Here is a 12,987-nt window from a genome sequence, read left to right on the forward strand (position 1 = left end):
CCTAAGTTTATCTTGACTTACATTTGTAAGAAACATGTCAATGAACGACTGTGAATTTTCAGTTACTCTTATCGGGAGGTTAATTACATTCCTAAGCCCATTAGCATTTAACAGGACTTCAAAATTGGTTTTTGTAGCATCATTTTTAATCATATCAATATTCATGTCTCCACCGCAGATGAGACTCAGGTTATTATTAGTAATAAAGCTAAACAGTTTTTAACTTTACTTTCTTCCGCCCTCTGCTGCGCTTGCCTTCTCTTGGAATGCACTCCGTTACCCTTAAGGACCAGGGGTTATCTTGCCTTCGCATTAGATGCCCTGCCCAAGCCCGTTTCTTCGTCTTGTTTTCAACTAGGATATCATTAACCCGCGTTTGTTCTCTCACCCACTCTGCCCGTTTCCGGTCTCTTACGTTACACCTATCATTTTTCTTTCCATAGCTCGTTGCGTTGTCCTTAAGCTGAACCCTCCTTGTTAGCTTCCACGTTTCTGCCCCATAGGTGAGTACCGGTAAGATACAGCTGTTTGGTACTTTTCTCTTGAGGGATATTGGTAAACTGCCATTCATGATCTGAGAAAACCAGCCATATATGCTCCACCCCATTCTTATTCTTCTAGTTATTTCTCTCTCATTATCCGGATCTGCGGTCACTACCTCCCTAAATAGACATATTCTCATACTACTTCCAGCACCACGACATCGATATAAGAGAGTTGAAAAATATAACAGCAAAGAGTGAAAGAAAAAAATTGGCTGTGGTTTAGCTCTGGTTAAACCTGGAGTGACGCGATAGCAACAGCTGGGCGAGTGGCACTCTCCGAGTCGGACAACTTGCAAAATTGCGGGAAAGCTGACTTACAGGAAGATGTTTTCCAACCAAGAACCCTCGTTCACAGACACGTTTTTGCTTCCTGCAATGCTTGATGAAGGGTTTAGCGCGAGGGGAGATGAGTCAGCAGCCCTGCACTGTGTCCTTCTTCGAAAAGGTGTGCGGGGCGCCCCACAAATCTGCGTGAACCTCAAGCCCTGTCAGACATTGCCAGCTTTCGAGGTAGAGTGTAAAGGAAAGCTGTGCAAAGGTTACAATGATGCATTCCCTTGACGACTGCCTCTCTCGACCCGCACCTGCCGTTCACGCCTCAGCTCTATTGTGTCCTTTCAACAATTTCCCTCCCATACAGATAAAGGGACGGCTCTCCTCTCCCTTTTCGAAGAAGAATGAGAGATTGCCGTCTGCGTACGAGGGTTCTTGGTTGGAAAATTGTAGAGGGCACTCGTTATTCTGCAAGTTGTCCATTGCAAAGTCAGTCTTTCGCCGCTGCGTTTCGCTGGGCGTTCCGTCTTCATCTTCTTCCCTGGGCGTGGAATCAGAGTTACTGCGTAATTTCCTCTCCTCAAATTCATTTTCTTCATTACGGGCTCTCTTTCTCTTTCTTCTTTCACTCCCACTTACTCCGTTCCTCTACACAGGGATGTCGGGCACCCACCGAGATATGCGCGACAGTTACTGCATAATTTCCTTTCCTCAAATGCAGTTTTCATTTTCTCCATTACGGCCCCTCTTTCTCTCTGTTCTTTCACTCCCACAACCTTCCTTCCTGTACGTGCAGTTCGGGAGTCCACCGCGGCGGTTGCTAGGCAACGGCCCAAGGTCGGTGCGCTCACGCCCGAGGTGCAACCAGGGCGAAAGTGCGAGCATGCTGAAGAAAAGCGTCTGGTGTAGCTAGTAGTGTAGCTATTGCTACAAAAGACGTGCGTCGCAGTAACCGCGTCCGCCAAAGCGAAGACACTGGTTGCGACAGATACCCGTCAGCCTGAACATGCAGCGCTGACAGACGAGGGACAAAGGAGAGACGACACACACAGGGCGCTAGACTAACAACTTTAATTTTGAAGGAGGGTGATGAGCATGTTTCATACTGCACCCAAAACCCGTGATTGTAAGGCACATGGGGAAGTCAAGGCAACTAACAATAAACCAAAGAAAACAGGTTAGGCCCGCAGGCGCGTATTGACCCACACAGTAGAGAAGCAAGAAAAAAAACATAAAAAAGGTACACTCATTCTGGTCGGCCAGGTGCCAGGTGCACCCCTGAGGACACAAACAGCAAAGATCGGCAGTGAAGGGGGCAGGGGAAAGATATAATAACAACATTTGGTGAAAAAGCGAGATTACACGTGTCGGGAGTCGTGTGCAGCTGGGTGATGACCGTGATAAAAAGATAAAAACGGTAAGATGCAAAAGGCAACGACGCGAAAGATATTAAAATTTCAGAAGACGGTGTGAAGACGCCCATAAAAGGGAATGAAGCGAAATGGTGGTTCAAATTGGGGAAGAATTGATGGTCTAAAAGCATGCGAGAAAACCAACCGATCAAACACGGCCTAAAAAGATGTGATGCAAGCCGACAAGGAACACGGCTAAAAAGTGGGGATGAGGGTAAACCGTAAAATCGACCTAAAAGTACAAAGATGGCTAAGGCTAAGAGGGGAATGAAAGCTAAAATAAAAGAATAGAAGTAGTGTCCCCAAAATATTAAAAGAGAAGTGGCGAAAGAGCTGGGGGGGGGGGGGGGTTGACAGTGAGCCGTGTAAGGGACGAAGGCGCCAAATTACAGTGACTGGGAAAGAAACGCAAAATCCTTTTCCAACAGGGCTACTAAGGGCGTACTGACGTAAACATCTTGTTGCTTGTTAATGAAACCTGCCTCAATTATTTGCCGATTAAGCTGGTTGCTGCTCTTTGCGAGAATTGTGTTTTTTGTTTTAAAGATCGGACGGCGCCGGCGACAAGGACTGCAGTCACGAACGTGGACGGCTAAGTTGCTGGAATTAGCTTTGTGTTCGAGCAATGTCTTATTAATGCATCGACCAGTCTGACCGATGTATTTCCTGCCGCAGCACAAAGGGACTGAGTACACGACACCAGTGCTGCAGCTTAAAAGGGGTCACGATGTCTGACAGGACATTCGAGATCTTTTTCACCTGAACCGTTCACTCTCCTGCTCAGTCTAGAGGCGGTGAGGGGCTTAAAAAACAGCGTCCTCTCCTACTTTTTGTCCCATCCTATTGAGGTGGTGGGAAACTTGGTGTACGTAAGACGTAAGGAATAACAGCGAGTTTCTTGTTGCGTTCCCTGGCATGCGACGGGGGGGGGGGGGGGGGGGGGGGCGTTTGTACACTGCATTTTCTGTAACATTTTTTCAGCCACCGAGACTAAAATCAACGGTGGGTATCCGGATTGACTCAGTCTTTGCACCAGGTTCCGAAAACTGGTTTCCTGACATTGCTCACAAGACTTGGGGAGCGCATCGTTAAAAGCAGACTGAATTTCTCAGCTTCCCTGGCAGGTGACCGCTAATGGTTGATGGCGAGAGTTAGCTTACCCAATGAACGCTGCCACCTGCTGCTGCATTCTCGCCTGTCTTCCACGTTTTCAGCGCGAACGCATGCAGCCCACATCTGTCTGACAAGGCCACGTACCTCAAAGCGCGTTTCGTGGCCCGTGCGTGATTCGGATGTGTTTATTTTCGCCCACATTTCGTTTCGTTGTAAATCATCGGGACTATGCTTCTCTAAGAAGGGTGGGTAATGCTGTAAGTCTTTCTGATGTTTATTTGTTCCTGCTCAGGGCCGCCGGCACTCGACTTTATCGTTTGTCTGTGATGGAGATGCGACTAGATTTATCTCGAATGATCGCAGACAAGCGCAACCAGTCCTACTTTGTTGAAGACTGTTGCGGTTACGTTGCACGCGAGATCTCGAATTTATCAGTCGACATTACCACTAGACTAGTTGTTGAACCAGTAGCCAAGAACATGCTGCCAGGCAGACACGACGCCCGCAGGAAAGCAAGGGCGCAGGCCCGTGAGGAGCAGTACGAGAACGACCCACGAGCAGTGTACGTGGACGCAGCTCCTCCGAAAACACACACATTGGTAACCGTAACGCAATGGAATTGTAGAGGCTTCAAGGCTTGGCATAAACGCGTGAACCTGCGCCTCTACCTAGAAACTTTCGAGGCTTTAGCCGCCGTGGTCGCCCTCTAGGAGCCAGGAGCGGTGGCGAAATTAACTACGTGACGTTTCAGCGAGACCCCTCGTCGTGTCTCCTCGTACACAAGTCGTACACAGCCACGAAATCGACTTCGATCTCAAGATACCCTACTCGTTCGCCATGGTAAGGATCCTTCCGCTTCGCCGATCGGATCCTACCCTGCACGTACTTAATGTATACTGCTCCCCGAAAATGAAGCAAGTGACCTTCGCGGACCTCTTTAGCCGTGGACTTAAAGAGGCGGGTCGCGACCCCCTACTGATTGTAGGCGACTTCAACGCCCTTAGCCAGCTATGGGGATATCGTAAGGAGGAAGTGCGCGGACGCATGCTGGCGGAGTTGGCGTCCACACTGGGCCTCACCCTTCACACCGACCCGGCATTTCCTACCCGCGTAGGCAACTCGGCGACACGAGACACATGCTCGGACCTCACCTTCACTCGCAACATAGTACACGCAGATTCGATCAACCCCGAGGATACTCTCGGCAGCGACCACTGCATCATCAACACCACTGTTGATACACGCCCCCTGAAGCGCCCTACCACACTGGCACGCGTCCTCAATTGGACCACCTTTCGCCAAAATTTCCCATCCGACACCAACGTGAACATCAAAGAGCAACGATACGCAAACTGGTCCCGGTCAGTCATATCGCACCTTCGCTCCCACGGGAAGCAGATACAGCTCACAGAGGTGGTCACGGACGTGCAGAACCGCCTCCTCCAACTCTGGGAGGCGCGCCGAGGCCCCACGCCCCGGTGGAAGCACCAGAAACACAAGAAGAAGCTCAAAACGCGCATTGCAGACCTCACCCGGCAGGCAGCTCAGTACGCGGCCCAACTCGCTGACTCCAACTGGGTAGACCGCTGCAACATGACGGCGAGGCAGATGTCGAGCCGCAACACATGGCGGCTCTTCCGAGCCCTGATCAATCCAACACATACCCTCACAGAAACGCAAAAGCAACTACACAAAGCCATGCACTCATTCCAAAGAAATACAACGCAGTTGTGCACAGGCGCTCCGGGATCGCTACCTGTGCACAACTCAGGACGCCCGCAGATCGGCCTACTCCTACGCAGGCAGGGGAAACTCGGAGTTGGACAAGCCTTTCCAGCTCCACGATCTGCGGGCGGGTCTGGCCAAAATGAAGAGGGGCACCACGCCGGGCCGGGACAAGGTCACTGTCAAACTTTTGGTGAACCTTCCTGATTCAGCGTACCAGTGCCTTCTAGAATACATCAATGCGATCTGGACGGGGGAATCCCCGCTCCCCGATTGACTGGAAGACGGCCTTTGTCACCTTCATCCCGAAGGCCGAGAAACCGATCGTCACGGACAACATCCGACTCACCTCTCTGACCTCGTGTGTGGGCAAATTGATGGAGAAGATGGTGCGGGATCGGCTGTGCGAGTACCTCGAACAACACAAGACCTTCGCGGGCACCATGTTCGGATTTCGCCCACATAGATCCGCTCCGCACAGGATGTCCTGCTCCAACTAGACCGCGAAATCTTGAACCCCATTACACACCCCCAAAACGATAAAATTCTCCTTGCGCTCGATCTGAAAGGAGCGTTTGATAACGTAACTCACGAGATCATACTCACACATTTGAGTCAAACTCACTGCGACACCAATACCTTCAATTACGTTAAACAATTTCTCACGGACTGACTGTGCTACATCCGAATACATGACGAAGAGCACGGACCTTTCCTGCTTGGCACGAGGGAGACTCCACAAGGCGCGGTGCTATCTCCTTTGCTATTCAACATTGCCATGATGCGCCTACCCGCCCTGCTGGGCGCAGTCGAAGGGGTCCAGGACGCGCTGTACGCAACGACATCACCATCCCGGCTACACAAAGACGCCTGGCGGATATGGAGACACACCTGCAAACGGCCGCCAGCATAGTGGACCGCTATGTTCGAGACTGGGGTCTGTAATGCTCCCCGCAGAAATCGGAATTCGTGCATTTGCGTCCCTCGCGCACATGCTCGACCAAAATCAATCTCTCGTTGCAAAGCGGTTCCTTTCGCGAATCCAAGGAAATCAGTCCTCGGAATCTTCATACACAACCAGCGACGCTGCGACACAACACAACAGCGCGGTGGGTTACGATACAAAGACGCCTTGCGGTTGACGAACGCATTCGTGACCAGTCGAATCTTGCATTCCACTCCCTACCTCCACCTGCGGAAACAGGAGGAGGATGCACTCGAGGTCATCCTCCGCAAAATCATGAAACGAGCGCTGGACCCCCCGGTCTCCACCTCTACCAGCCGCCTTATGGCACTGGGGATGGTGCACACCTTTAGGGAGCTTCGGGAGGCCCACCTCAACAACAAATACACTCGTCTCACGAAGACAGGGTCGTGTCGCCGCCTTTTAGCCCGACTTCACATCCAGCACAATCAATTCACAGAGGATAGATGGCGCCTTCCCGTACACTGCAGACGCGCCCTCCAAGTGCGGCCTCTCCCCACCAATATGTCCAAAGAGGAGCAGAATGGCATGCGCCTGGCGCGGGCGGAAGCCTTGGACCGCCATTTTCAGAGATAACTAGGAGTCTTCTACGTGGACGCGTCCGGCCCGGACCCCAGGGGATGGTACACGGACGCAGTCGTCCACGAGGGTAAAACAGTAGACGCCCTTACTTTCAAGGCCCAGTCAGCAATTCACGCAGAAGAGGTTGCCATCGCTTTGGCAGCCCCTGACAGCTCCTCCAAATACATAATCACCCACTCGCGAGGGGCTTGTCGAAACGTCACGCAAGGGTGGGTTACTTCCCTAGCTTATCGCATTTACCAAAATTGTAGCCGAGACTCGGATCGCAAGCACCCATCTCTCGTTTGGACTCCAGGTCACCAAGGCGTCCACGGAAGTGAGGCAGCCGACGCCGCCGCCCGCGCGCTCTCTCTCCGGGCATTTACCACGGGACCCGACGCCGACCAAGACTTCGATTTCAATCCGATTTACACTTTTAAGGAAATATGCGATTATTACGAATCCACGCACCAAACTCTTCCCACCCCGTGCAATGGGCTGGGGAAGGTCAACGAGCGGGTACTCCTGCGCCTGCTCACCAACATGATGATGTGCCCAGCAACTCTACAGTATTTCGATCCTCAATTCGACGGGCGGCGCTCACACTGTGGGGAGGTGTGTGACACCTACCACATGGTGTGGGCCTGCTAGCAGAACCCGTCCCTACCCCCTATCCCAAACCCCACCCGAGAGGACTGGGCAGCGACCTTCTCCGGTTGCTGCACCCTCGAGGCCCAAAGGGCCTTAACGCAGTGCGCCCGGGCTGCGGCAAACGCCAATAGGGTGCCTGACTAAGCATCCCACCTACCCAGGTAGCACACGACGGCGGGCCAATATTGGAAATCCACTGGCAAAGCGTGGCCCTAACTAGGCCCAGAGTTGCCAGTGATTATCCGATATTGGTTGTGCCACTCCTTAGCACATCCAACAATGGCCCTGGTTTTCCGTCGCTTTACCAGTATTGGCTGAGCCCTCATTAGATCCTGGCTATCATGGGCCAGGTTAGCCAGGATTGCCCCACTGTTTGCCATTGCTGGCTGTGCCATCATCGAATCATGGCTATCATGGGCCATGTTAGCCAGTGTTGTTCCACTCTTTGCCAGAATTGGCTATGCCATTTCCGGGAGCTGGCTATATTGGCCTAGGATTACCACCGCTTATCCAGTGTTCAAAGTATACTGGCAAACGTTGGTAAACATTGTGTCATCCATTAAAATGGGTTCAAAATTAATTTTATTGTCGAGTACCATATCGGCAGTTCATAATTTTCGAACGCGCTAAAGCATGCGAGTTCAAAGATTTGGTTTTATTTATTATTATATTTTAAGCGAACACTTTTGCAGTTTGTGAGCAAAGCTACCCATGATTCCGTTGGAAAAACTGCACTCTGGTTGCGCAGTGAGCAGCAATAATACGTTTAGAATTGCGATCGAAGTCCTGTTGATCAGAATTAACGTTCTGATTACACCCGAGACGCCTTCAACAAAAATTGTGAACAGGTGCCTTCAACAAAAATCAAATAAGTTTCATTTTATTAAATTTTTGGAATAAAAAAATCACTTTTTTTTATTCGCTCTAGGAATTCACTGCCGCAGTGCGCAGCTGGTGTCTGCTTCAGGGAGATCGCGATACAAACGTAATAGATTAGCGCAAGTGCATTCGCTAAACCGAAATTGTGCTCAGTTTTGGCAACGTCCAGAAACGAAGCAGTCGCCTCGTAATTTCGAATTATGCGTTGCGCTCGTGAAATATTAGGCGGGTGCTTCATAAACGCACGCGGACACGTGCTAAGCGATTCCTACGCTTCCCTACGTCGTGCCCTGTGATGGCGCCTTTCCCGTATTTTCTGATTTGCTATTTCCTTCCTTTTCTGCAAATCGTTCTGTTGGAAATTGTTGTTTTTGACCATTTTATTCTTCTGTTGCGTAATTTGCATTGGGGGCAATATAGCTCTTGCTCACGTCCTTGCATATTTACTCGCAAGTTTTTTTTTTCTTTCGAACATGACCTTTATTGATGAAAACCGTCGAAAGTAGTTGCGAACCACAATTCAACATGCCTTTGTTTGTTTTTGCTTTTTTGCGCGAAACTTCCACACCAACAAACAATTTGAGGATTCTTCGACGACCACTGAATAAATGGACTGACAACTGGCGTTAGACGCATGTTAACCTAGCTTGTTTGGCGCATGTACGGTACATGAAACTATGAAAGAGCGCGCATTCTGCTTGGATATTTTTTTTTGCTTTATATTTTTGTTATTATGTGGTAACATTTTAAGCTATCTTGAACTAACAGAAGCCACATCATACGGCCCCACAAAATACGCGAGTGTCTCAAGTCGTTTTGGCGAAATGCATCTTGAAGCTCCAAGTTTTTCACTTCAAAATTTTCAGGCTTTTGCTGCAGCTTTGTAGCAATACTTTGACGCTTCCGTGTTTCCCATCCACTTGTCTCTTGTAGATATTGCTTTCTGTACTGCCTGTGGCCATGTGACTCATTCTCCAAAAATTCCAAACCCTTTTCACGTGTTTTGGCCTCTTTCCCTCTCTCTTTCAAGTCTTCAAGTCCAATATCTCCCCACCTGTTCTCCCGGCCGTGCCCTTTTCCAGGTAGCGGGCTAACCCCCCACCCCGCGAAGCGCTATTTTTTCTTTTTGGTTGTCACTTTCTCAAACCTGTTTTCCCTCGCGCGCAGCTACGCGCTTCGCTGTTCCTCCACCTCCCTGTCTCCACCTTTCAGCTCGGGGACTTTTCTCGGAACCACAAAACCTGTGTAAAGGAAAATTCCTCTCTCCCCTCCAGCCAACCCCCCCCCCCCCCCCACACACACACACCATCGTCTCCACTGCTCGTCTTGGAACCGCGCGACTCATCACAATAAGACATTCTTGACTGCACGGCGGAGCTCAACCACGTGCAAACCAACGCGACGAAAATGCATGCACACTCGAGCTAGCACCGTTCATAGTCTGCGCACGCGAAAAGCCACACTCATATATTAGGAGAGCTCCGACGCTGTTCGTACCGCCTGCAAGATCTTTTGTAAGTACTAAAACTCTTTTATCTTGATATACGTCTGGAAGTTAAAGTGGTTTTTGTAGTAAATGTTGCTTTGACTACATGCGCCTTTATTTTTTCGGCAGGAGAAGAGAGCGAGCCAAAAAGCACGAGGACGACTTCTGTGTACCCACTCTCATTGCGAAATGGCTTGCTTGACGTCGTGCGCAGTGGAATTGTGGCCGAATGGTGAGAATTTAATTTTTCGTCTTTGGTGAGATGAACTCACTAAAGATTCACTACTTTGGCTAACAGCGGGTTTGAACTCATATGAATTGAGATAGGATGCATTCGGGAATATGTCCTTTACCGCTTACGCACGACGGAAATCAGAACCGCTTAATTAATTTTCCACTGCAGACTAGTTGGTAAGGATATGTGTAATACTTCCGTAGTGTTTCTTTTTGCCTTCTACTCTTGCAGACTCAATAGAAAATCCGCAATTACTGGTTAAAGCTTTTGCCCAAGTTCTCTCGCAATGAAAAAGGGCATTACTCTAGACTATCAGACTAGTATTTTTGTGCGGTTTTCAAGTTGCAGTTTCGAATCCAACTATAGCATGCATGCGAAGCAACTAAGGTAAAACAAAGGTGCCCTGAGTTCCTTGCGTTCAGCGTATTTCGTCAAAAGTCGCAAGCCGCATTTTTGACCCCATTAAATAAAACTAATCAAAAATGTTGTTTTGACGTCCATGTGGAAGAGACGCTACAACCTGTGCATATTTACTGGAATAAAAAATTACCTCACAATTTAGAGACACAAGCTATGATATTAAAACAAAATAATACATTAATCTGTTTTCAATATCACATTAATTTCCTTATCTCGCATTGAATATATTTACTGGGAGTGCGACACGACGCATTAAACTAAATTAAACCATTTGGTGTAAGGGAAGTTTAGTAAATTAAATTCCACTTTCTGCAACTAATGTGGGGCTGGTTCTTAAGAATAAATTAAAAATTATCCTGTAAAATATGTTGCTAGTGTCTTCACGATTACTGTGTTTCACAAAATTCGGTGTTATCTTTGTTATGTTTGTTTTTGTTCTGTGATGGCCATAATTCAACTTACCATGACATCATGCATCTCTTTGCAGGCTTGGCACTTCGTGAGGCCATCGTGCAAGAACTGGACGAGGAATTTGTTTGAATGCAGTCCAGCAGCCCCCTTGCAAGTGGAGTGCAACGATTACTTCGGATATGACTGATCAGTTCACTGGAGGACAGCTCCGTTGAGCGCTTTTTGGATGCCTTAGCCGTGCCGCAGCAGCTTGCCGAGATGCTTTGTCCAACCTGATCGGCACTCACCAAACTTGAAAATAAATTGTTTTCCCACAGCCTCGGCCACCATGCTCTTGGGCCCCTTTTCTTTACTCCCCAGGGTGGCTGGTGGTAGCGCAAACCATCCTGTGTGCGCTAGAAGCGTGATTCTTGTAACTCAAAGCAATAAACGGGTCTTTTTTCTGGAATTCTTTCGCACCCTCATTTATGAATATTTGCTAGGTAGAATGTTATGTATGTACATCTATCCACAGTGCCGGTCATTGGCGAGTGGGTTAATTGCATGTGCCAGCGTTCGAAAGCTGGATGCCATTATTCGAAAGCTGGAAACCATTATTCGAAAGCTGGATGCCAATATTCGAAAGCTGGAAACCATTATTCGAAAGCTGGCTACCAATGTTTGAAAGTTGGATGCCAGTATGAGACCTTTGCTGGTCCATGCTGCAGAACGAACATCGGGACTGCGTTGGCCGCTTGATCGGCCGAGCGTTGGCCCAAAACTGGCATGAAAGTAAGGCCAATGTGTGAAGTGGTAGCGCTCGGCCCAAATGCCAGTGTAGGACCGATGTTCGTGCCAAGTTTTGCCAACACTTGCGCGACGTTCGGCCAATGTTGTTGTGCTGCCTGGGTAGTGGTGGTAAGGGCGTGACTCTTCAGGTCATGACCGCCAACACCTCTCCCTATGATTAAATAAATGTTGCCACCGCCACCACCATCTCAATACATCAAATGCTTCCGGAACATACCTGGCATCTATGGCCACTCCAAAGTCAGCCCTCGTTAACGCCACAACCTTTTACGCTGGCTCTATACGTGAGGCAGAGGAAGTAACTATCGCAGTGGCCATCGTGAATTCCCGCACCAAAACTATTCTAAGCGACTCTAAGAGCGCCATTCAAATTTCGGCAAAAACTCGGTAAGCGCGCTCGCAATGCGAATTCTGCGCAACCGAACTCTCAATCACAACATCAGTCTCGTATGGGTTCCGGCCCTGGCGGATAACTACAGAAACGAGCGGGTCGGCCGTCTAGCCCGCGGTTTAACCAACTGGGGGACTAGAGACCTCGGGAACGGACGCCCACACCGAGGCGCCTCGCTAGTACGTGGAGATTACAGTCTTTTATCGCGAACAAAGATGCATGTATCCAGCCCCTCACCCCGACCTGGACAGGGCGCAAGCCACGAAAGTCAGACGTCTACAAACAAAGTGAATTCTTAGCCCCTACCAATTAAGTCTAATCACAAACGGTGAATATCACCCTGCGTGCCCGCACTGAAGTGACGGGACGCAAGCCACCCATGACCATATTTTATGGGATTGCGCTAGAAGACCCCCTCCGACGACACTCTTGCCAGCTCCCTCAGCGGAGGAATGGGACAGGCTTTTAGCTAGTTCATGAAACACAACCCAACTGGCCCTCATCCCGTGAGCTCAAGAGGTCGCCACCGACTGGAGGCCACCCTGGACTCGCCCCAGCCCCGCCTACTCCCTTCCGTTTTGGGGCAATAAATGTGTAACCGCCACCACCTCTCGAAAGTTCGTTCTCAGGCGGGCTTCCTGTTCGATGACTGCCGACCAAACTTGTTCCCTATCGTCGCCGCCGTCATTCAGTTCTTTTTTTCGGCGCGAGTGAGCCCCAATAAACAGTTTATTTCGGAATCCTTTCTTTCTGTATCATCAAGGCGGAAATTTGGGCGAGTTGGTAAGTAATTTCAATTTCAATTTATTTCGGACAGAGATACACGATGTGAAATATGTCCACGAGGTAAGGCAAAAGGAGACTCCTGTGTCTTCTGACGAGGCCTTCACCCCGGACGAACACATCTGACAGCTGGCACAGAATCGCTAAAAGTATGTTGGACATGGACACAAAGAGAATCACATAGCTAACTACACAGGTATGCACACAAGAATGTACACATATGAAGACATTGGAAAAAATTATTTGTGAAGAAGGTTATACAGTTACTAACAATCTTTGCTCAAGTATTTCACAAAGCAACAATGCATCAATTTCAATCACGCCATCT

General features: G+C 49.2%; 1 long non-coding RNA gene across 1 annotated transcript; it reads left to right on the top strand.

Moving 5' to 3' along the window:
• Positions 1 to 9,333: 9,333 nt before the first annotated feature.
• Positions 9,334 to 11,015, top strand: LOC149345015 (uncharacterized). Its single transcript, XR_016282808.1, has 2 exons — positions 9,334 to 9,862; positions 10,773 to 11,015. It is a non-coding gene; the product is annotated as an uncharacterized LOC149345015 (long non-coding RNA).
• Positions 11,016 to 12,987: the final 1,972 nt, after the last annotated feature.

This window comes from Amblyomma mixtum, chromosome 5 (genome assembly GCF_055824585.1).
Source record: "Amblyomma mixtum isolate Tamu chromosome 5, ASM5582458v1, whole genome shotgun sequence".
Taxonomy (NCBI): domain Eukaryota; kingdom Metazoa; phylum Arthropoda; class Arachnida; order Ixodida; family Ixodidae; genus Amblyomma; species Amblyomma mixtum.